Source organism: Thunnus thynnus, chromosome 7 (genome assembly GCF_963924715.1).
Source record: "Thunnus thynnus chromosome 7, fThuThy2.1, whole genome shotgun sequence".
Lineage (NCBI taxonomy): Eukaryota > Metazoa > Chordata > Actinopteri > Scombriformes > Scombridae > Thunnus > Thunnus thynnus.
The window spans coordinates 30,888,260-30,913,455 of NC_089523.1; the positions used below are offsets into that span (position 1 = coordinate 30,888,260).

The following is a 25,196-nucleotide window of genomic DNA, read 5'->3' on the forward strand; positions in this document are numbered from 1 at the left end:
AGATTTTATCAGCAGCTTAACAACCAACATCGCCTTCCGTCTGCTGTCAGGGGAAATTAAAGAGACAAAAGTTCTGCTTTTGTGTTTCTGACTTTCCCTTTTCAGTTTTAATGACAGATTCAGAGCACGAAAGAGCTGACAGGTTCTGCAGTGAGGAGAGAAACTCCTGCTGAGAGAGGCCACAGGGTATGTGTGTTAGCTGCAAACACACAAATAGATGTAGACACACAACAACATATACTACACACACACACACACACACACTTGATCTCAGATGTGTCTGTTTCTGACTTGCTTTCTAACTTTTTATCTCTTCGTCTCTTCCTCAGAACTAATTAATCTTTGTCTTCAGATGTGTGCGATAGTGCTGATTCTCGCTGCTCTGCTGATATTAGAAAAACTGCACCTGATTAGCATATTATAAGCAAGCTGCTACCAGACAATCAGCTATAATAGATGTCTACCGCTCTGAAGACACAGAGATCTGCCTGGGAAAAACTTCTGCAGACTGAGCAGAAATCCTTGACAGGTGTCGGATGTGAGATGGAAGAAAATCGCAACATGAAATATTTTAATTAAAGCAAGAGTGTAAGATTAACAAATCGTATGTTTCTGCTTACAGCAAAACTGTCAGAGGCAAAGATCAGTAGTAAGAAGGAATAAAACAGAAAGAAAGAGAGAGTCATTAAGAGAGAAATAATAGCAGCTAAACAGACAAAAGATAAAAGAGAAATAAAAACAGACAGCATGTTTCAGGCCCAGAGGAAGCTTTAGCGCTTGCTGGCTCAGAAACTACACGAAACCTCGTGCAGAACAAAAGAGAACAAAAAACCTCGACTTCAGTGACGCAGTGTTGGATCACCATTTTGTAGCTTTCACCATAACTTTACTGATGTCTCATCTGTGAAGATCTTAAAACTGAAATAACTGATTTTTTGGCCACTTGGGGAAGGCAGGAACAAGCTGTGAACACAACACTGACATATCATCACCTTTTAAAACATCATGTTAGTAGGGTTGTTGTGTTGTCGTGCACACAGGAGCATATTTTCGCTGAGGGGTGTTGCACAGTAGAAATCTGCGCACGAGTTTGTATGTGCATGTGCTTACACACTTTGCTTCCATCCATTTGCAATAACCAGCGTTACAAGTTACTTTCACTCCCTGTTGACAACCTAAGTGACCGTCATAAACAACAATGGAATATCTACATTACACTTTAATATTAAATATCAAAAGCAGATTAGCATCCCCCATTTATCAGCATAGGCACATGCTGATAAATGGGTATGTACACTGTACATACATCCCTGTTATGTTTAGCTCCTTGGCGGAACAATGTTGCAGTTCAGATGACGTATAGGGGTGGATGGAGGCAACAAGAGACCGCTGTTCGTTTCCTGTTTCCAACCCCAAATCGGGACAGTGTTTTAGAAAGCATAACTACGATCATCCCCTAACCTTAACCCTGTGGTTATTATTGTAGCCATGACTATGAAGGTGGCCCACACCACATGTTTCTCTAACCTTAACAAAGTGATCATTTGAACCCAAACCATGATCTTTCTCTAAACCTAACCAAGTGGTTTTGTGCTTAAACCTAACCAGACCTTAACCACAGCGTTGTCGCATCATAAATCATCATTATTTTTTAACAGTGATATGTAACGGTTTTGGAAAGCACAGACAAGAGACGTTGTCCTGCTGATTACTACCAATAGGGGCACTGGATTAGAAAACACTCATGTGTCGTTCTGGAGTCACGTGGTCAAACAACGTATCTGGTATTTTATTTGGAGGACCTCTTGAAAACCAAACTAATGGAAGGAGTTTTGACACTGAAGCAGTGTGGACTTTGTCTTTCTGTTCTCTGCTGTGCTGTGTTAAGATTTGGGTTTGTGTTGAAATCACAGATGAACAGCCTCACGCATTGCTGTTCTCTGATTCACCAACTTGTTATGGAAGCAACCCAGATGGCAAAAATTGCTGTGGCCCAGATCTGGCTCACACCTGGCACTTTCGGCACTTTCATCCGGCCCACATACCTGAAACAGTTTCCCAGATCTGGGTCACAAACAAGCCGTAAGTCAACCAAGAAAAACCAAATTAAACAAGAACCCGGCCCATATCCAGAATAGACATACCTGAGAGCACTGCGTCTTTACCAGAAAAGGCCCACATTTGATTAGGGATATTTGGGCCATATTTGCTATTTTACCTGTGGACCATTTCAGGCTCGCATCCATTACGTCTGGGCCAGAAGAAGGCCAGCAGTGCTGCATCATTGCCTGAAGTGGCCCACTTCTGTATACTATCTGTGTGTTAATCTCAGAAGCTATGGAAAAAGGAATGTTAAGATAGAGAAGGAGACATGTGAGGAGAGAGAAGACCAGTAAGGACAAGAAAAAAAAGCGAGAGACACTCTTTAAATACAGCGGTTCATTTTTAATTGCACTCAAGGCTCACAGACATCAATAAATACTAAATCTAAGCACCAAGGACACAATGATAGACAAAAATAAAAAGACCAAGAATCAAAGAAAGGAGTCGAGAGCCACTTAGAGATGCAGAAATTATCATTTTGTTATCTGTTTTTCATACCAATAATAACATTGCTTACCATCCAAGGACAAACAGACCTCTACGGAAGCCCTGAGGGGATGAAGTGGAGAAAAAAAAGCAAAGTAAACTCTGCTTTTTCGAAAGTTAATAGAATCATGCAATTTTTGTATTTGCACAAAAGTGGATGTGGCCCCTTCAGACCATCACCCTGACAAGGACAGTGCATGATTGTGATTAACACTGACTGGCTGAATGTTATCTCTAGAACACCTCCCGAAGCATAATGTTTTAATGATGACAGCTTGGAAATCAATGCAGTTATGACCCAGAGCATATTATTCCACCGAGGCTGAATTAAATGAATATTCTAAAAGAAAAAGATAACATTTTCTCTCTTCTACATCTGGATTTGCATCAAGAAAGTGAAGTAGTTCATATCAAAAATACATAAAAAGTTAAAATTGATCTAAATTACAATGTTAAACCTGCATTAACTGATGTTTTGTCCAATAGTTTTCAGCAGAAACAACACAACACTTGACATATCATCGGTTTTTAAGTCAATATGTTGAACTTTTAGCTCTGTTGTTGCTTTCTACCAACTCCTGAGAGAAATATCTGGCTCTTTAGCTGCTAAATGCTCCACTATGTTCACCAGCTAGTCTACAGCTAACTGTGTCTGCTTGCCGTTTGATGCTGAGCTGCCTGCTGTGGCCAAAAACAACGCTGTGAGAGCGCTGAGAGTGAACCAAAACAGTAAAGTTGCAGCCGGACAACTAAACAATAAGCTGTAACTCGCTATAAAGCTCGAGCCACAATCAACACATTACACGCTGACAACTCAGACATTGCTATGATCAAAAATATTGATTATAACCACCCTAAGAAATCTTTTAACAAAAGGAACTTTCACCAAATCTTCCAACACTTTTTGTTTGTTGTGATATCCTGCTAATAAACAGGCAGGACTGAAAATATGTCCTTCTTTCAGTCAGACGCTTGTGTAAAGGAGCGTGATCAGCAACATAAACAGTGATGTCAGTTTATAATGTTCATGCTGTACACATAATGTATGACCCAAACCCTTAATTTAGTGGTTTCAGGTGCCTTCATTCGCCTGTTTTGGACAGACTGACAAGGGATCTAATGTATAGCATCATTTAGATATGATTAGTTTTATTTTAACATCAGATTATTAGGTGTTGTGTCTCAGGTGAGATTTTAATTAATTCAAAGTCAACCATGCACAGCTTGCAACAAATATGACTCTTGTATTATTTCTGCATTTGATTACATTACTGTAAACATAACCGATCATTGAGTTTTATTATCTTGGGCTCCAGATTTGCTGGAGTGTTTGCTGGCTGTGTTGACTCTCAAAGTATGAGATATCAAAACATTTGCATGTACTGGTTGTAATTACCACCAGGGAACTCATATTTATCTGAAATCCACATGACATGAACGTGACATGAATCAACTCTTTTTCTCTGCAGCCAGACCGTCAGTGGACCGGGATCAGTAAGCTGCAGTGTTTACAGGATGGAGCAGCTTCACACTTTGTCATGGCTAAACAATAAATTGTCCCCTTGTGTGCAGCATTCAACGAAGCTCAAAAACAAGAGGCATCAGCTTCGACGAGTCTCCCTTACCGTCTCTGGAACCGGTACACATGGCGGCAGAACAAAGTGAAAGCAGCAGGAGGATGAAAATGATTTCCCCATGAAAAGAAATAGCGACCTTTTGTTTATTATACATACAAAAGTTGGTTATTCAGCACATAAATGAACAAGCCAAGCTGTAGATGTCTGTCATGGGGACTCACATTTGTGCTCATCTGACAAACTGTTAGGAGACGTGGTTAAAAAAAAACATCACAGGGCAACCTGGTGAGACTGACGTGTTGGGAGCGACTTCAGTCATTTTGAATTTGAAAGCTGGTTTATTGTGTTTATGCAAAGAGCAGGCGTCTATAGTGAGTTAGTTAGCTGTGTCCAGAACATACAGGTGCCAATGAGGACTTACAAGACACTAGGGGTGGCATGGTACACAAAATTCATGTTTTGGTAGGTATCTCATGTCACGTCCTGCCTGGACTTTGTCTGTTATTTTTGGACTCTTTGTGTATTTTGATCTCTTGAGTTTTCAGTGTTGCATTTATGTTGCCTGGTTTTGTTTTTTTCTGTTTCCCTTGTGTGTTTTCTCCTGTGTTTATGTGCATCTCCTCTCACCTGCCCTGCATCACCCTGGTTAGCCCAGCCCTGCTCCTATAGTCTAGTGTCTTCCCCAGTTTATCTGCCCCCAGTCTGCCCGTGTGTTGTGTCACCTGTTGTCTGTTTACTTTAGTTCCTGTTTTATTTTGAAATATTTTCTCCTTGTGTCTTGTCACCTTTACTTCCTGTGTTTGATTGCCTCATGTGTTTCACCTGTGTCTCATTTCCCTCACCTGTGTCTAGTTTGTGATCACCCTGTGTATTTATAGTCCAGTTTTCAGTTCGGTCTTTGTCAAGTCGTCTGCTTTCACACTGTGTTTGTTCCTGTGGTCGTTGTCGTGGTCGTGGTCGTGGTCGTGGTCGTGGTCGTGGTCGTGGTCGTGGTCGTGGTCGTGGTCGTGGTCGTGGTCGTGGTCGTGGTCGTTCTTGTTCTTCATGACATCTCAGTTTGGGGTCATAGTTTCGGATGATTTTGGTATAGCAGGAAAAAAAAAGAAAGGAAGAAAATAACATTTTGGTCCCTTTTTATTTAAAAAAATGTAAACATGCAACAACGACTCATTGTCCAAATCACTATCACTTAAACAGTTTAATTGTGCTGCAGGAAAACAACCTTTCTTGTAAGGAGTCAGGACACCTGCTGACAGCTGTTTTATGATGATTTATTGTCTCTCAGAACTGTTTCATAAGACGTCCTGTCCAACCACGTCAGAAATCAAATGTGTTTATAGTCGCTCCGAATAGCTTCACTCAAAGGTGGAGCATTACAGTATTGAGCAACTGTCTTATTTTTATTTGTTTCTATATTTCTATCTTTTCTATTTTCTGTTAAAATGTGTAATCTTCTACGCTGTTTCTTTTAATCCTTTGCTGCTGTTAGGAAGCCCAAAATCACCAATATGTTGGAATGCATTTACAGTAACAACAGTTTAGTTCAGGAGCTGATTTTCTTATTTCCTCTCTCTTATTATCCTCTTATTCCCTCTGGTGATATCATCTTGTTTATATCTATCATTCTGGAGAAAAGGCTGCATGTTCTTTTGCCCAGCTGTCTCCTCACACCTCTCCTCTGATTCAGAAGAACTGGTCCAAATGTGTTTCCGACCAGGTGGGAATCCTTTCCAGTTAACCAGGATGCTTCTAACATTGAGCCATCAGAGTTTATATAAAGTGTTGCTTGTTGTTTGCCATCTGACAAATATCTGTTAATAAACACAAATATTCTTCTACAGCCTACTACTGGGTTTCTTTCTAGTGGTCCATTTGTCAGTATCATCTTGCCTCCCCCTGCTTGACTTGTCAAATCTTTTATGTGTCACACTTTTATGCTGTAAACTGAGCTGTTTGTTGTTTCTGGATGCAGCTCACTTGCTGCTGTTTCAGCAAATCCGTGATACATTTTGCCTCCCTGCTGTTCATCCTGCTCGCTCATTATCCTCTACATTGAGCCCTGGCAGGATACCCAGGAGGCTACCTGTGGCTGTTAGGTTTACTTAAAAGGGACACTGCACACTAAAAAGTTAAGGCTAATTTCATCTGATGCCTCTGGTCAGATGTTAATAACACCCTAAAAATCAAATAATTCATTTCTTACAAAGTTAAGAATTGAGCAAGGACACTTTAATAAATATCCTTCTGAAAATCACATGAATGTGCAAAATTAAATATAAATGGGCACTGTGAGATCAGACTTTACAGTATTTTACTGTATTTTTGAAAAACAGTACACTACTGTTAGAATTTGGCTGTATTTTTACAGCAGTTTATTACAGTGCACAGAAATGAGTGCTGAGTAACAAAACCGGAGTCAAAATAAATAAAACTCTAAGTCCTTGGATGACAATTTGGCAAAAAACCCAGCTCATCTGCTCTGAAGACATGTTGAATGATGACTTTCAGGAAGTGATTTTCCTCTTTCCAAATTGGATATATATCACTGGAGTGGAGGTTAAGTGGGTATTATGGTACACATTGTGTTCAGTGTTGCATGAGATGTGTATGTGTGGTGTGTGTGCATGTGTGTGTGTGTGTGTGTGTGTGTAGCTGAGAGGTACTGAGGAGGTGAAACAAAGAGCTTTCTTATCACCATGAAACACTCCTCTGCCTCTCCTTCCCTTCCCTCTCTGTGTGTCTCACACACACACACACACATACACAACATGATACTCGTACACATTCACACTCAAACCCGCACAGACTGTGGATGCAAATAACCTGGACACACAGCGCACACACATGCAGGTGTAGACACTGAAAAGAAAAAAACAAACATGTGAGATCACATGTATGCACACACACAGTGTCTCAGAAACACACAAATACGCACAAATAAACACTTACAGACTATTGTGGGAGTGTAAAAATGTGTCTGATTAGTTAATAATTGCTTTTCCCCTGAAGTAGAAGTAAAAATAGCTCCAGTAAACAGCAGTGTTTGTGAATGTGTGTGTGTGTGTGTGTTTTTCTTTATGTGTATTCAGTTCAGAAAGTAAGTATTTGGACAGTTATACATGTTTTGTTCTTCAGGCTACTACATTAAAGTTATTTTTTTCTCCACACTTTTTCCTCTTCATCCATCATTTTGACAGAGTTTGATTTTTGTTTTATCAGTCCACATAACTCTACTGGTTTCTTTGTGTATGTGTTTTTGTGAACTGCAGCCTGCCTTGCCGTCTTTGAAGCTTACCAGGGGTTTTGCATCTGGTGGTCTACTCTTGATTATTGATAACATGTACGCCTAAATCCTGGAGAACATTCTGGACTTGCTGTGCAGTCAGAAAGGGATTTTTCTTCACCATGCAAATGATTTTCCACTCATCCACGAGACCATTTTCTAGTTTTCCTGTATACACCTGCTTTTTTTTACAGTGTATGATTGTATGATTTCGGTGACTGTTGATTTTGGCAAACCAGCTACCTGGACAGATATCACCTCAATCTAACTGGCAACTTTCAATCAACTCTGAGCCATGTGTTGAAACAAAACACAGCTGCCCAACAAACATTTAGTAGCCAAGTGACCAATTACTTATGAACCCCTAAACTTTGGGCACTGTGTGTTAAAATGACTCTATCTACCACACAGTTCTGTCTATAATGATGTAAACCTGCTCAAATTGAAGCTGAGACTTGGCACTTCAATGCAGTATCTACTTTTTTATTTCAAATTGAATGTGTTGGAGCACAGAGCCTGAAGAACAAAACATGTGTAACTGCCCAAATACTTACTGTACTGTGTGTGTGAAAAGATCCATGTGTAAATTTGTGCACACGCTTTATCAACCGTGTTCTCAGATTCATAATTCATGCCCACAGATTCGTAAACCGTGCCCACGGCTTTCTAAACCTTGCCTTCAGATTTGCAATACATGCGCTCAAACGACTTTTTTCTTCAGACAAGGACCTTCATGCATGGTGCATTTTGATGGCGACCGCATCCGCCAAGTAAGTCCAATTTATCTAGATTCAAGGGCAGATTTAATGCTATGTCATTTTGTGCACCGGACGTTTCACAGCTTTCATTGTGTAACATTTATTGTGCTTTTCACTCCAGAACCAACCTTTAAGTTTGAGGCTAGCGGAGAAGCAGCTAACATTAGCTTCCCAGGCTTACTTGTGAGCCAAACTTTCATAAGAGATTTACATTTGTGGTGCGACTGCTTAAGGTAGATTTAATGCTGTATTGCGTTGCGCATTGGACGTTTCACAGCTTTCATTGTGTATTTCGCACCTCATTTGGATATATGCTCATCTAGGTCTTTGTGAAAAGTCTACATTTATAGTAGGAATGAGTTAAATGGACCCTCTTCAGTCATATATGTAAGGATTCAGCCTGTTCTCACTTCCAACTCGTCACATATCGAAGCTTGGTCAGGACCCCGTGGCGTCACTTTTTAACACACTGGGTACCCCTTTAGTTCCCACAACGTCTGAAATAGACGCCATGAGACTGATGACGTCTATATAAGGTGACAAATTTCAGCCTGGTCGCCAGAATAAAACGTTGGTATTGTACATTTCTGCAAACCACAGATCTGTTGAATATGTATATTTCAACACCTGTAATACGGAGCATATTAACATTTCAACAATACGTATCATATCAATATTTCTGAAGTGACGTACTTCACATGACATCAATATAAGCTGACTTTCTCATTAGATTAGGAGGTGGAGGGATTGGTGGATGGCTTGCAATGTTGTTGGCAGAAAGTTGGAAATCAGCAAAGAGTCAGCACAGAGCATGGTTCGAGACCACCGAGCCGTTTTTATTTTATTTTTTATTTTAACCCAAACCATGACCTTTCCCTAACCCTAACCAAGTGGCTTTTGTGCCTAAACCTAACCAGACCTTAACCACTGCATTGCAACATCATAAAATAATAATAATGACACTAAAGGGGTACCTAGTGCATCAAAAAGTGACGCTATGGGATCCCAACCAAGCTTCAATATGTGTCAAGCTCGGAGTGAGAACGTGTTGAAGGATTAGAGGTGTTTTGACATGCATTGATGGTTTATTAAGATCTAGTTTGGTCTTGGTGTTCACAAATGTGTGTATTACCAGCAGTGTGTATGTGCATGTAGACTACAAAGTAAAGAAATGTTCTAAATAATATAATAAATGTCATGTGTCCCTGTTTGACAGGTGTGGGACCTCTGATGCATAAACTCATCCTATGACTGTACCAGCATAACCTGGAAACAGCCAGAGGGAAGAAGAGAGTAGAGTCCATCATTTAGACAGTGACACATTTAGGTTGTTTTGGCTCTGGTATATTTGATTAGAAATGAAACAATGACTGAAACGAATGTGCTGATTTGGTTTTAAGTAGGTTTATTGTGTTGACATCCATACTGGGTGAACAGTGAAGCAACTGTACCCCCTTTTTTTAGGTAGTCTGCCAATTTTAGGACAATGCAGGAGGAGGACAATCCTAAATATACAGCAAATGCAGCCAGTTTTTTATGACCCAGCAATGGGATGTTCTTGACCGTCATTGTCATTCACCTGACCTGAGTCAGTCAGGTGTGTCATCCGCCGAAAATCAGACCGAAGGCAAAAGTTCAGGCAAAAGTGCAGTTCAGGTCTGGTGTTGATCCTCTGGGATCACAGACTTCAGACAGTCAATGACAGTGAAAACAGTTTGACACCAAATATTATATATCACAACTAAAGTTTGTTTTAATTGGTCAAATGATCTTTTGGTCCACTAAAATTAGAGGACTTTAGTTACAAATAAAAACAGTGTATTGCAGTATATCAGCTCCACTGTAATTATGTTTTACAGCACAATTGCTTTACTATAATTGTTTCTCAGTAACATAAATATTAATATTTTGGTGTATTACTGCATATTTAAACACAGGTTAACTGAATTTAACAGTACTACAAGTCTTTTCAGAATATTTGGCTATAAAGTGAATTAAATTTCATAAGAGTTTGTCTGAAGACAATTAATAAAACAGGTATTTATTGTTAAAAGACTTGTATGAATTCAATCCATTCATCCAAGTATATAATATATATAAAGTTGGAGAAAGTCCTCGTATGTTTCGAATGCAGACAGTACAACCCTCACACAACAGGACCAGCTCTTTCTTCTTCTTCTTGTCTCACCACTTGCTCTCTCTCTTGTGATTACAAGTTGATTAATGAACGTCACTACGACTGTCATCATCTTCATCCACAATGGGATCCATCTTGTGGTAGCTGAGCTGTAAAGAAATAGAGGTACAATGTGAGGGGGGATGGCCTGGGCCAACTTAAGTGACAAGTGTCCAAATACATAAATGCAGTAGGAGGAATAACAGCATGAAGTTCCAGCGCTGGTAACTGTAATAGCTGTATTTTAAAACAGTTGTGGCCGGTTTCACTGACAGACCTTAGTTTAAACCATGAGTTGGCTTTAATGTGGACTAGATAAACTAGGACATTTAAGTTTTATGAATGTGACTTAAATTTGGCTTAGTTAGTTGGAGACTATGGAGTCCTGGAATAACATAAGTGAGCCTGAATGAGAACACCTGTTAAGCCTCATTAGGTTAAGTATGAGCACCTGCTGTTGGTCTAATGGCACTCATTAAAAACCCAGAATGGAAAAGAAAACACCATTACTGGTGGTGAATCTTGAGACAAAACGACGGCAGAGGTTAAAAGAATTTATTGAAAAAAACTTTAGTGAATATGGAAAAACGCTACTAAAACAAATTGTGGCAACCCATCCAGTTATTGAAAGTAAAAACCATCTTACTGCTACTGAGCAAAAGAAAAAGAGTAGCTGGGCTGCAATTTGTAGTGAATTCAATGCAAATGTAACCACAAGAACAGTACAACAACTTCAGGTGAGATATCTTCGTTATTATCAGTATTTCACATTTCTCATATTCATATTTTTGTGACATCACTTATATTGAATGATATCTGCCTTTATAGACTCTGGAAGAACCTCAAAGTGTCTTTAAAAAGAGAGAATGCAGATATCAGATGAGAGCTATTTAATACTAGTGGTGGACCAACAAAAATATATAAGACTGATGAATTGAGTGACTTGCTGTCTGGAATAATAGAGCACCTGCAACCTCTGGATGGTATACCAGACGGTGACCATTTGGACAGTTCAGATGAAGAACTGAGCTCAAAAGGTAAATATAGAAAGAAGAAAGTAAATTTTTACTTCCTTCAGTAAATATATTCCTCTGTGTGTTTCAATCTTTATCCTTCTTTCTTTCTGAGGACCATATGAGTTTATTTTCCTTCTAACAGTGTTCTTTTTCCAAAGGAAAGGAATCTGAACAGGTTGGAAGAGCCAGTGCACAGTGAGTGTGTACTGTCCACATCTGCTGTAGCATCCCTGAGAGAAGATGCTGCCACCACCTTTGAGCAGAGAAGAACAAAGATGACCATGCATGAAAAGTTAGCCAGAGAATTTCATGAGCATAAAATGAAATATCTGAAGAAAGAACATGACATGAAAATTCTACAGGTTGAATTGGATATGAAGTTAGAAGAAAGAGAGCTTTGAGAGAGCCAAAAAAGATACAGTAATGAGACAATTGTGATGACCAGCCATGGTGAACAATGTATTTAAAAAAAAAAAAAAAAAAAAAAAAAAAAAAAGTTGTCATTTGGATATTCATGAGTGTGAGTATTTTAATCATCACAAACTACATTTAAACAAGCCTCGGTTTAGTCACTCATTTAACCCTCCTGTTGTCCTCCCGGGTCAATTTTGACAACAGGAGGGTTAATTTTATTGCACACCATTTTAATTTTGTACAGAACAAACATTATCAAAGCAATAGAAATATAAAACCTATATTTAATTGCATCCCATTTAGTTGAAGTACTGCAATGTGAAAGCAATTGTGTTTTTGCGAGTCCTCATTGGTCATCGCCTGCCTCAGCCATGGGAACATCTGCTTGATCCTGATCTTAAATTGGAGGATCAGGACAACAATGCTGCTTCAGCACAGCTGTAGCAATGGTTATCTTGCAGCATCTTCTTGGCTTGTATTGTGTAAACACTGGAATCGATTTTTTTCATACTCCAAACATACACTCGACCATCCCTCTAGTGCAGATATGAGCTCTGTTGTATCTTTGCTGCTCAGCTGTCTGATTTATGAATGGAGTAAATAAAAAATTTATTATAACCATATTCACTGATACCAAGTAGTAGTCCACTACGTTGACCTCTCTGATACTGAACACACAAGAGTTGAGAAAAATCCTTGAATTGTGAGATAAACTTTCCTAACTGTGTTTGAAAACTCTCAACTAGCAGTACATACGCCCTGAACCATGATTCCTGTACTCCTCAGCATCATGGGTTGATGGACACTTGATAGGAACATGACATCCATCTACACAGCCAATCACTCTTGTGAAGTAACCATATAATAGAATTGCCCTTTATAGTTGGCTTGGCCAGCAACATCAGGAAACTTGATGTAAAGACTCAAAATGTTCACAAAATGTCCCTGCAGACTTTGTGAACTATTCTACTTGCTTCACTGGCACCACACAAATAACCAGTTTCACAATGTTTGATTCCAGGTGCCGAAAACCTCAAAGTGATCAGAACTTGGAGAAAATTGGGTAAAGACCTTCCTCTTTGAGACAGAGAGGAAAGTCTCGGTTCAAGTAAAGATATTATCTCCAATGTATTTTCTAGTGCATCATTTAGACATTCCAAATAGTCCATACTCCCTCACAAACAGTACTAAGCAGAAGTTGTGCGAGTGTCTGTGCAAGTCACTTTGAGTTAAGACAGCTCGACCTTGAAGCACTAATATAACTAAATATTTGAGTTCTAGCAATCAGATAGTAGTAGTGGTACTCTAGTTGTAGTAGTATGATTGATTGATATGAGTGACTGCATTTAGTCATTGTTACCAGTCTGTAAATTTTCACACTTTTTTTTCTCTCTGTATAGCGTGTATAAGCCCTATGACTCTAAAATTCTACTGTTTCCACCTGTACAACAATACAGCTACACCAAATGTATCGTTTATGGCATGCACATGAAGAGAGCTGCTCGCTGCCTCCTCAGTGAGTGACTGTCTGGACTGAGAGAGAAATGGAAAGTTTGAAGAGAAAGAAATGCTCGTGTAAATTTCAGACGTCCCGGAAAGAAGAATTCCTGTTTCTTACAGAGAGTTTTAAAGGAAAGGGGCATGCATTTTGTAAAATCTGCCATATTGATTTTTCCACACAGATGCAAATCACCATTGAGAGGCTTAGAAACATACAAAGGCGATGACAGTGCACCAGGGCCAGCAAAGCATTCATAGGCCTGCTTGGTAAAAGGAGACCTGATGCAGTAGTATATGCAGAGACTGAGATGGCGAAAGATAACATCACCTTCACCTTCAGTGATGAAATACAGAATTTCCTTAGGATGTAAGAATTGACAGGTTTAGAGCTATTATTGGAAGAGATGGAAGGTTCAAGTATCTTGCTCGACTGACAAAGGCACTTGTGTGCGCACCACACAGCAGTGCATCATCAGAGAGGGTGTTCAGCACGGTCAGAAAGATAGTGACAGAGAATAGAATGAGGATGGACAACTCTAACCTTTGCTCACTCCTTCCCTGCAAATTGAATTTCACAGGTCTGGCCCACACCTATTCTCCCTCAAGGACAGTGCTACAGGCTGCAAGGCATTGCACTGTTAACTACAATACGCATTTGCACAGACTCTCTGAAGGGAAGGGGCAAAAAATGAAAAAAGGGCACATCCTCCACATGCACCAACATAGGGGCCCACTGGGTTGGGTTGAATATTAGTTTACACCAGAGGGGCAAATTATTCTGTATTCTGTCCTGAGATTCTTAAAATTAAACGTATTTAACATAAAAATGCTGTTGCAGTATACTTACCATTTTGTTATTTTCATTCTTTAAAAGTCACCAAAATGCAAAGAACCAGAGTCTCTAAAACCCAAATCTTTCTGGCAGAAAACCCAGACCCTCCACTTTGGTTTTAAATCATCCCTACTTAGGAGTTCTCATGGTTCGCTACAGAACTTGAAGAAATCAGCAAGTAGGAAGTTTTGTTGCAGTTATGTTGAAGAGTGGTCTTGACAATTTAAAGCACCAGTAGTGTTTTAGCTGCGATGTGCAGGCTAACGGCTAACAGTAAACTAGCTGAGTGAGTCACTGGTAGTATGGCTGCTGTCAGCAGTGTTGCCAACATTGTTGCTAGATGTAGTGATTTTTTCAGACCCCTTTTTAGTGACTTTTTTTTTTCAAAAAAGCAGCTATCGACATATCTAGCGACTTTTTGGACAGACCTTAACTCCTTGAAGGAAGTCACCAGTAATTCTCAGTAAATGAGAGGTAATGAGGCTGTTTAGTGGCGGGACAGAGCAGCAGCATGTTCAGTGGACCAATCATCAGCCAGACAGAGTCGTGAATGAGCTGTGAATGTGTGTACCTAATGACCAATCACTGATCCCCATTGCTTTTATTCTAAATGATTTAACTTTACTAAGTTTGATTTTGTTGTCAAAATAGACAGTAAACAATAATGACTTTATCTCTCTATTCACGATATTTCAGTTAGAGTTGATACAACAGCCTGCATAAAAGTTTTTTTAATATTAGAGGTAGATTTAAAATAAGTAGCTAATGATATACAGTAGCTAGTTCCAGTCAGTTTAGTTTAATTTAACTTAATTTTCTTTAGATTTTAAAAAAATCTTGTATGTATGTATTTACATCATGATGTCATAGATATGCAAATTAGCACGTGACATCATCTAGCAACATCTAACGACTTTTCCTGCAGGCTTTAGCTACTTTCCGCTAAATATAGTTGTCAACACTGGCTGTCAGGGCCGACAGTGGGTCCGTGGGTGGGTTTTATTAACTGTGAATGTAGCTGTACATTTATATTATGAGCCACATTTTATGATAAAATAAATTATGCAGTCCTTCGAGCAAAGCAGAGTTCCTCAATTTTGTGTAGATACTGCTGAATGTAGTGACGTGAATTTAGAATGAGCAACAATTTATGCCATGGAGCAGTAAAGGTGTCTCTGAGCTTTTCAACCAGCTATGGAGGATGAAGCAGGACACTGTTTGAATAAGACTCCTTTATTTCTCAAGGGAGAGCAAAGGACATGCTGTAGCAGGGAAAAAGTATGGATTTAATTTAAGTTTGGTTTAAAATGTTGATGATTGTGTAGGTTTGTCAGGTTAAAGGCAAATAAACCTGTTGAATTTTATATGTGCTGTAGTTTGAATTTGTACAGAGCAAAAACAAGTGCAAAGATAGCCGTAGACCTGTTCTGATGATAGAGCATTGAGGACTATCAATGTGTGTTTGTGTGTTTTTATGGCAAGACAGTTAAAGTGGGTTTTGGACAACCATTCATCTCTAGCATGAACAACAGTTGTAAACCAGTAACATTAGCTTTACAAGTGTGTTTCATTTGAGAAATAACATGTTTTTTTGGGTGTTCTTGAATGTGTGTCATCAGTGTTGTTATTTTCACTAAAATGCTAATTGCTGTTTATTTTCACTGATTTGTGACATTGTGCTTTAGAATAAGATTTCACAGCTTTAACAGAGCATCACAAGGTGATGTTAGGGCCAGAAATTAAACAAGCATTGTAGCTAGCTCTGAATCATGAAATCCTGAGTTTGGTCTAATTGATATCATGGCATTGTTCATACAATAGATCTATCCATATTTCTGTAGGAATTTGGACAATATTCCTGATGTACTATATTCTCAAAGTTAATTTTATTGTAGAGGAACAATACCTCTCTTCTCTATGTATATCTTTATGAAAACAAATTGCTTGTGTATCATTCATAAATTTCAATATTTACCTACCAAGTTCTGTCAAAAATAAACCACATGAATGTAGAACAATGTTGAATAAATCTGCATGGTTGGGCTGACAGTACCCGAAAATGCATCAAAACACCCAACTGTTAATAAATAATCATTAAAAGTAGCCAGACCTGTACCAAAGTTTTGGCATGTATTGAATGATCTATTATTGTCATGTTTTAATGTAATCAAAACTGTAAAAGTAAAAGTGTGCTTGTTCTATATATTTTCTAGTTCTAACTATTTTCTAACCACAAGTCTGGGGAATGTGTTATTACAGGACGTCTCTGTCTGGAAGAACATTTCTGAGCTTGAAGGCTGGACAGTCTACATTTATTTGTGACTCTTCAGTAACGGTAAGTACAACAGCCATCTTACCATTTAATGACTAGAAGTATTTAACATTATAATGAAAGGTCAAAGTTTATCTTAAAGATTAACACTAATGTGGGATACATTAAAGTAATCATTTTTTTGTTTTATTTGTTTCATTTTAGTAACATGAATGTAGAAGTGTAAAGACTATGCTGCAGTAGAAACTACAAGATATCAGTTATTGAAGCACTGCAGGTTAAAGACAATTACGAGAGAGGCGCAAACAGGTTGTAAAATACTCCAAAGCAATTGCTTCCCTGTCATTGTATAAGGGACGTGGTTGTAAGAGGACTCTCAGCAGCAGGCCAGTTAGCTCAGCTGGTTAGAGCGTGGTGCTAATAACGCCAAGGTCACAGGTTCGATCCCTGTACTGGCCAGGAACTGTTGTTGTAAAGGGAGAAGTCCTTGTGCCACCTGCGGATGGAATGAAAGTTGATGGAAACTTCCCATCAACCCACTGTTGGCAGCAGTGCCACATCATCTCACATGTGTATCCCATGATGGCCAAAGCTTCACATCCAAAGTCCAGCTCCTTCTTACTCTAGACTACTACCAACGTAGCCCCATTGAAATGCAAAACACGTCCCTTTCCACATGACCACGTGGCCTAAAGGACAAGGCGTCTGACTTCGGATCAGAAGATTGAGGGTTCGAATCCCTTCGTGGTTGGATGCCCCCACTTCTGTCAGATTTGCGTATGTGTCTGTTGAGTAAAGAAAATCCCAATCAGAGGCTGTGAACATGGACATCAAGCAATGCGACGTTGCTGACTATGGGTCAAAACTACTAGTCTGGTCACAGAGATGCAGGAGATTACACAAGGTGTGTGGTAAAAGCTTTGGGAACTTAGAGGAAATATGTGTTTTCTGTGATTAACATTTGTGTCAGAGGGTGTACCTGTAAGAATTGGGCACCCTTGCTCTGCTTGTTATGGGCACACTCAGCAGGAGTAACGCTCTGGAGGAATCCTGCTTTACGTCAGTTCCTTCGAATCAAGGCATTGTGTGTTTCCTGCCATGAAGATTTGGATGCACAGCGTTGACTTCACGATGCTGCGACATTGACTTTCAGGGCAAAGACCCATTTTACACCAAAGAAGAAACAGGAATGGAGAATGCGGGCGTCGATCCCGCTGCCTCTCACATGCAAAGCGAGCGCTCTACCATTTGAGCTAATTCCCCTCTGGAGGTGCCACCTGGGGAAGTATTCACCAGGTGCTGAAGATTTCCAATGAAGTTAGTGACTGGTTTTCCCCATTGACATACTGTATGTCTCGTGCAGTTTTTTCTTGAGAAATTCTTGGCCACGCCTGTGGGCTCAGAGGATTAAAGTGTGGAGTTAGATTCATCAGCTGTGTGTATTCAAAGTTTTCAAGGAGATGATTACGAAAAGGCAAAAGCTGCCTGAGAACAGAAGGTAAATGTCTTTTAGAAGGTCAGGCATAGTTATGTTTCTCATCAAGAAAGTATTGTGGTGACAAAACACAATATCCTTTTGTAATGGCGTGATTGTAGGACATCAAACAAAATGTAGTGGATGCTGACTGGCTCGACAGAAAAGAAGGTAATGGAAAATGCGGGCATCAATCCCGCTACCTCTCGCATGCTAAGTGAGCGCTCTACCATTTGAGCTAATTCCCCTCTTAAAGACAGTTACGAGAGAGGTGCCAACAAGTCGCAAAATACTGGAAAGCAATTGCTTCCCTGTCATTGTATAAGGGACGTGGTTGTAAGAGGACTCTCAGCAGCAGCAGGCCAGTTAGCTCAGCTGGTTAGAGCGTGGTGCTAATAACGCCAAGGTCACAGGTTCGATCCCTGTACTGGCCAGGAACTGTTGTTGTAAAGGGAGAAGTCCTTGTGCCGCGCCTACCGATGGAAAGAAAGTTAATGTAAACTTCCCACTGTTCCCAACCCATGGGTTGACCAACAGTGCCACATCATCTCACATGTGTATCCCATGAAGGCCAAAGCTTCACATCCAAAGTCCAGCTCCTTCTTACTCTAGACTACTACCAACTTAGCCCCATTGAAATGCAAAACACATCCTTTTCCACATGACCACGTGGCCTAAAGGACAAGGCGTCTGACTTCGGATCAGAAGATTGAGGGTTCGAATCCCTTCGTGGTTTGATGCCCCCACTTCTGTCAGATTTGCGTATGTGTCTGTTGAGTAAAGAAAATCCCCATGAGAGGCTGTGAACATGGACATCAAACAATGCGACGTGGCTGACTATGGGTCAAAACTACTAGTCTGGTCACAGAGATGCAGGAGATTACACAAGGTGTGTGGTAAAAGCTTTGGGAACTTAGAGGAAATATGTGTTTTCCGTGATTAACATTTGTGTCAGAGGGTGTACCTGTAAGAATTGGGCACCCTTGCTCTGCTTATTATGGGCACACTCAGCAGGAGTAACGCTCTGGAGGAATCCTGGTTTACGTCAGTTCCTTCGAATCAAGGCATTGTGTGTTTCCTGCCATGAAGATTTGGATGCACAGCGTTGACTTTACAATGCTGCGACATTGACTTTCAGGGCAAAGACCCATTTTACACCAAAGAATAAACAGGAATGGAGAATGCGGGCGCCGATCCCGCTGCCTCTCACATGCAAAGCGAGCGCTCTACCATTTGAGCTAATTCCCCTCTGGAGGTGCCACCTGGGGAAGTATTCACCAGGTGCTGAAGATTTCCAATGAAGTTAGTGACTGGTCTTCCCCATTGACCTACTGTATGTCTTGTGCAGTTTTTTCTTGAGAAATTCTTGGCCACGCCCGTGGGCTCAGAGGATTAAAGTGTGGAGTTAGATTCACCAACTGTGTGTATTCAAAGTTTTCAAGGAGATGATTATGAAAAGGCAAAAGCTGCCTGAGAACAGAAGGTAAATGTCCTCCAGAAGGTCAGGCATAGTTATGTTCCTCATCAAGAAAGTATCGTGGTGACACAACACAATATCCTTTTGTAATGGCGTGATTGTGGGACATCAGCCTCCAAACAAAAAGTAGTGGATGCTGTCTTTTCTGGCTCGACAGAAAGGAAGGTAATGGAGAATGCGGGCATCGATCCCGCTACCTCTCGCATGCTAAGCGAGCGCTCTACCATTTGAGCTAATTCCCCCCCTAAAAAATGGCCACAGACACTTTATCTATGCATACGTTCAAATTGCCCATACACATTTAAAACTATGAATGCACTTCAACGTCACTTATGTAGATCACATTTTGATCAGACATCTCAAAGATCAGTAGAATGCACAACATTTAGCTTCCATCATGTAGTGACAGCCTCAACGAGAGATTTTTTTACTCATGTTAACAGCCATCTAAAAAGACATGAGACCATCTGTTGTATGTTTGATAATTGTTCCTTTCCAACAAATATTTATGGAACATATAAATCTCACAAGAAAAGAACAGAAAGTACAAGACATATACACTGAATGATTTCAAAGCCTGAATTGTGAAAGATGACACAGCAGATTCACTATAATTCTACTTTGGGAGATACATGTTTGACAGAGAGTAATGAGTTACTTAATGATGCTGAACTAGAAGACGGTGCACTGGTTCCAAAACCAGAAGACTTGCTAAAAGTTATAGAACAGAAATTCCATGGACCAAGCTCTGCTATTGATGAGCCGAACAGGCTAATGAATGAGCTAAATGAGTTGCAGTATTTGATTAGTTCCGTCCTGGTGCCTGTACCTAACAACAATTTGCTGACCAATTGCTCATCAAAGAGTTAGACTTTGCACTTTCTTCATCTCTGTCAAAAGCTTTAGGAAAGGAGGGACCATTAGCCGCTGCTTTTAAGTGGCAGCAATATTACAAAGATCATTTCAATGTTGTTGATCCAGTTCAGTATATACTTGATGCAAAGGATAAAAGAAGTTTTCAATGTGTTCCTTTGCTGAAGTGTTTACATCAGCTACTTAATCAAAAGAATGTTCTCAGCAAGTTTGTTGAAAAGAGAAGGCAGCAACAGATAGATTGACCACCTGCAGTATAGATTTTTTGAAGATGGCCAGTACTTCAAGAATAATGATTTGCTGTCAGGGGAGGAATTGAGAATCTCTGTCTGTATTTTAGACATTTTCTTCTTATCCATCTTATAATACAAGTTAATCAGAAATGCTTCTTATGTCTTGTTTGAGGGATATTTTCTAATAAACCCCTTCAGTTAATATGAAACATTTCTTTCTAAAATGCTGCAAAGCAGTGTCAGCTAAACACCTAAAATATACCAAAGAGCAGGGGAAGTGTTTCTCAAGTGCATACCGTATTTTCTCAAATAGTGGCCGGGGCCTTTATTTACCTCAACTGCAGAGGAAGCGGGCTTATATTAGAGAGAGGCCTTTATTTCTAATTCCCTCTGTTTGATAAGTATATTTGCTCATATTTTAGTACAAAGCCTCTTTGTTTTCTGATCTGCTTCTGTTTGCTCTGTTAAATTTTTGTTACTGCATTACAGGTAATCCACTAACTCTGATGTGCGGAACAATAATTGTGGCGCTTGAGTTCCACCTGGAACGCTTTGGCAGTGCAGCGCTTAGCATGTAGCATGTTAGCATGCTCATGCGTGTCTCCATCCACATCCACATCTTACATCCAGGTAACTACTACTTATGCTTAACTGGTATGCACATTATATAACTGGCACCAGGAGTTTATCCACCCTTGTTTTTTCCCTGGCTGGCCTTTATTTGTTCGTGTCAACCACGCCCCTAGCAGGAGACCTGACTTTTAATTGGCTACCGGCCACTATTAGAGGAAAAACAGTACATATGAGCCTTGTGTGTTCAGGAGGATGCTCTGTATCCCTGTTTCCAGGCTGCTGTATTATCTTTTAATTCTCAGAGTGTTAACGCTGCTTTCAAGCTTTTTATCTATTGTCTCCTTTGTTCTTTATCTGTGTTGTTGCACTTTTTTACTTTCTCATTACTGGATCTTGTTCTCGTTAGCTCTGCATACCACTTTATGTGAAACAGACATACACACACTCACCCGCCTTCCGTCCTCCAAGGTTCATAATAAAAACCTTATCAAGGCTTTTTTAGTTTTTAAAGTTTTTTGTTCCTATTCAGGCATCCCTCAGAGATTCCTGTGAACCAAGAAAACCCAGTTACACAAGGACCTGAAGTTAAAAAGAAAAAAAAAAATCAAACAAGCTGTGCAGAAAAAAATCGGCTCAAAATGGAAATCTGAGGATAAACATGTAACTACTGGGACGATATGACACCAAAAACTTTTTACATTTCAACACAGTTTTTGGATGAGTGATGAGGGATGAATGGGAAAACAAAATAAAGGTAATACAGTGGAAACTGCTTATAGTGATCACTGTCCGGCTCAAATTGATCACTATACTCAACCGATTTTTAAAATTTTATCTTATTTCTCATGCAGATTACCACCTAATTGACCTTTGTACATTTATTACATGAATATAAAGTATGAAACAGACAGCATCGCTATTTACTGAATTTTACTGACTGTTTGAAAATACTGTACAGGTCTCCAACTTCCGTTGCGCCAAACCGGACAGTGATCTAGTTTCTTGTCAAACTCTGATTATAAGTCTTGACATTTTAAAAGTTGCCTCTCTGAATATTGGAAATGAACGCTGGTTTTTAATGACTTTTACATCTTTTAACTGATCTACAGTTCAGCATTACTTGCTGGGTCAGCCAGTGGGTCATTTTTGCAAAATGAACCCCAACAGGGTGATGCAGGACTCCGGTTGTGCTCATGCTTATGATTTTATTATGATGGAGTACAAAAAAATCAGAAACATAAATATTTTTTGATGAAAACAACTCATGCAGAGACTTGAGGGTTTCACACTCACACTCAATATGTTCAGTAGTTTTTTTGTTATTTGACTATTACGTACATCATTTAGCCATTTCCAATTATGCCCTATGCAATTTCCAAATCAACAAATTTTATCCTGAATAAGAATATTCACTCATACTAATCCAAATTCATTTCGAGATTCAGAGAAACACTCTACTGCAGCAGCAGAGGATGGTCACCACCAAGACTGTGATGATAACTGCATTACTGCAATGCCACAGTCATGTGATGCCTACTGTGAGGTTGAGCTCATTATTGTCATCACTGCATTTAAAAAAAGTCAACCACAACTGTCATATACGGTAGTCTAATGTGCTTGCGCATATACTGTGTGATATACGGTAATACAGTGGCGACGTAGGAGGCTACGTGATATGTTGGAGAATCTGCGTGTCCCGGCTAACTGCTCTCCAGTCAGACAGGACCTACTCATTATTTGAATACCTGCTTTTATTTGAGTATTTGAGATATTAAAGGTGGTGTATATTATATAAAGCTTTGTGGACAGTATCATATATTAGCACCAGTCCACACTCTGTGCTCGCTGCACGTTTTCCAGCTACCTTGAGTTTTTGGGGCCTGAAATAATCAGGACATCAAAGGTCAAAGCTGCTGAGAGAAAGAATGACAACACACACACACGCACGCACACACACACACACACACACAGTCAGCATGTAATGACAGATTTCTGGCTGATTAACGGAGATGTTATCGAGGCTCAAATGACCATCCATGACCTTGTATACCTTGTTTCTCACAAGAACTGCCTTCTTTCACCTACATAACTTATTCAAAATACACTTCATTTCATCAAGTTAAGACGCTGAAACCCTTCTACAAGCTTTTATAACATCCAGAATCAACTAGTGCAATTGAGGTTGACCTCAACACAAAAGAGAAGTTTGTGTGAGTTTGAGTGAGTGACAGATGTTTCTAATAATTAGAAAATATTAGAAACAGCTCTCAGTATAACGCCACAGCCCTAAAAAAACTGATCATAAAGTTACAAACTTCTCTAATATAGCAATTATTTATTAAAGGGTTGTTGTATCAGTTTGTGCAGATCATGAACTTTTTCATTCAGTAATTTGATCAAATAAATCCTTTCCAAATAAGATCCCTTCACACCAATCAACCTTTTATCCTGAGACAGTCAACCTGATATCGATACGCATTCAGATTTAATCCCCACCTGATTATCACTGTTCATGTAGCGTCTTGAGAGTGATGATTATGCTTTTTGGTTTCTTGGAATGAGTGACAACAGGCATGCTTGTAGATCCACCTTGAAACGCAGCAGATGGGTGTTGTGTTTTTAGGATTTAGTACAATTTTTATTTATTTTACTCAACGCTTGTATGAAATTTCCCCTTGATCCTCATACCTATGTCTGTGTTTTTAGTTGATTGTATTTCTCAGTCTCTGAAAAGCACTTTGGTCAACTTTTGTTGTTTTTAAATGTGCCCTATAAATAAATTGACTCGACTAGGTCTCCGGTTCTTTGACCTTAACAGTTGGAGATAACAAAACAAGGTGAGAAGCAGATAGAGACTATAGGAAGGACGAGAAAAGCTTGACTGTGAAGGAGAGAGGAATAATAAAAAGAAAGGGAGGAGGAAAGAGGAATATAGATTGTGATTCCAGTGATTTATGAGGGAGAACTCAGGAGCGACAGTTTTTTTTCAGCGGGCCCATTCAGCCGAACCCCAGAAACCCAATTATGTCTGAAAAGCCTTTAATGCCTCCTATTACACCGCGGGCGACGCTGTCATTCAACTCATTTCTCCAACTCATTGTGAATATCTGTAACACCGAGCGACTATCAATGTCCTTACAAAGCAGAAATGTTCAGTCATCCCTCTGTTCTGGAGACTCAGACAGGCGAGGGTTTGATGAATGAGTGGCAATTATACAGTTATTCTAAGTCTGGAGCTGCTCAAGAGTGGAGAAAAGAATGACAGTCAGCTATCTGTCAGACATGGCTGGTGTGCACACGGCTGTCTGGACTGTTGGTTCTGAGCTTGAACAGGGGCAGGACCCACCAAACAGGTCGTAAAATGATTTATGGAATGTGAAAAATCTGTTTCGAACATTGGTTTCTAATATAAGATGAGCAGTCAATATTTTTGAAGGGGCAGAGTTTCACAATATTAATGTTCACACCAAACCAAGTTGTTACCAGTAATTATCTGCTTTGGCTTCTATGTTTATACCATTTTGTATTTAGTAGCAATATTGAACTAGAACATTTTAGCGAAAAGGCTTTAAACTCAGGGCTAATGTTAGCTGGTTAGCTAGCAGCACTGTTGATTATTTAAGTAAAAAAAACTCAAAAACATGTAGCTGCTGTTTTTACTGACACTATTTAGCTCTTGACTCTTTTTAAAAAATCTCCTTATGTCCATCACCTGTTTTGTAGGTCGCATTTCAATGCTGCTGATTTGATTTGACAGTAACAATAATTTAGCTGCTAATAATAGCAAAGGACAAAAAGCTAATGCTAATGTTAATGACTTGTGGGTTATAGTTAAAACCACTGATGCTAAAGTCACTTTAAATATTGACATTTTGAAGCTGTAAGCAATTTACAAATTCATTCAAGTCAAACTGTTTTATATTGTGAGCTGAGATTGGTTATTCATACCTCACACTGTGGTTAACAATGATTCTACGTGACTTCCAACCGCAGCTCCACTGATACTATGTAGAGTTTTATAGCTGGAAGGAACCAAGTAGCCTAAACAGAGAGGGGGGTCTGTGTGTAGCAGGCAGAGTTAAATACCGATAAAAACATACAGAAAAGACACTTTTGTTTATATATTATTAGGCTAATTAAAAACACAAT

The 25,196-nt window shown here is 39.5% G+C and overlaps 1 long non-coding RNA gene and 5 other non-coding genes across 6 annotated transcripts; 5 read left to right on the plus strand and 1 right to left on the minus strand.

The window, feature by feature from the left end:
- Positions 1–11,343: 11,343 nt before the first annotated feature.
- On the plus strand, positions 11,344–11,742 carry LOC137186795 (uncharacterized). The gene is made up of 2 exons (XR_010929109.1): positions 11,344–11,420; positions 11,542–11,742. It is a non-coding gene; the product is annotated as an uncharacterized lncRNA (long non-coding RNA).
- A 5,060-nt stretch (positions 11,743–16,802) lies between these two features.
- Positions 16,803–16,876, plus strand: trnai-aau (transfer RNA isoleucine (anticodon AAU)). The gene has a single exon. It is a non-coding gene; the product is annotated as a tRNA-Ile (tRNA).
- A 219-nt stretch (positions 16,877–17,095) lies between these two features.
- On the plus strand, positions 17,096–17,168 carry trnar-ucg (transfer RNA arginine (anticodon UCG)). The gene has a single exon. It is a non-coding gene; the product is annotated as a tRNA-Arg (tRNA).
- Positions 17,169–18,251: 1,083 nt separating this feature from the next.
- trnai-aau (transfer RNA isoleucine (anticodon AAU)) lies at positions 18,252–18,325 on the plus strand. The gene has a single exon. It is a non-coding gene; the product is annotated as a tRNA-Ile (tRNA).
- Positions 18,326–18,554: 229 nt separating this feature from the next.
- Positions 18,555–18,627, plus strand: trnar-ucg (transfer RNA arginine (anticodon UCG)). The gene has a single exon. It is a non-coding gene; the product is annotated as a tRNA-Arg (tRNA).
- A 910-nt stretch (positions 18,628–19,537) lies between these two features.
- On the minus strand, positions 19,538–19,610 carry trnaa-agc (transfer RNA alanine (anticodon AGC)). The gene has a single exon. It is a non-coding gene; the product is annotated as a tRNA-Ala (tRNA).
- Between the last annotated feature and the right edge of the window lie 5,586 nt (positions 19,611–25,196).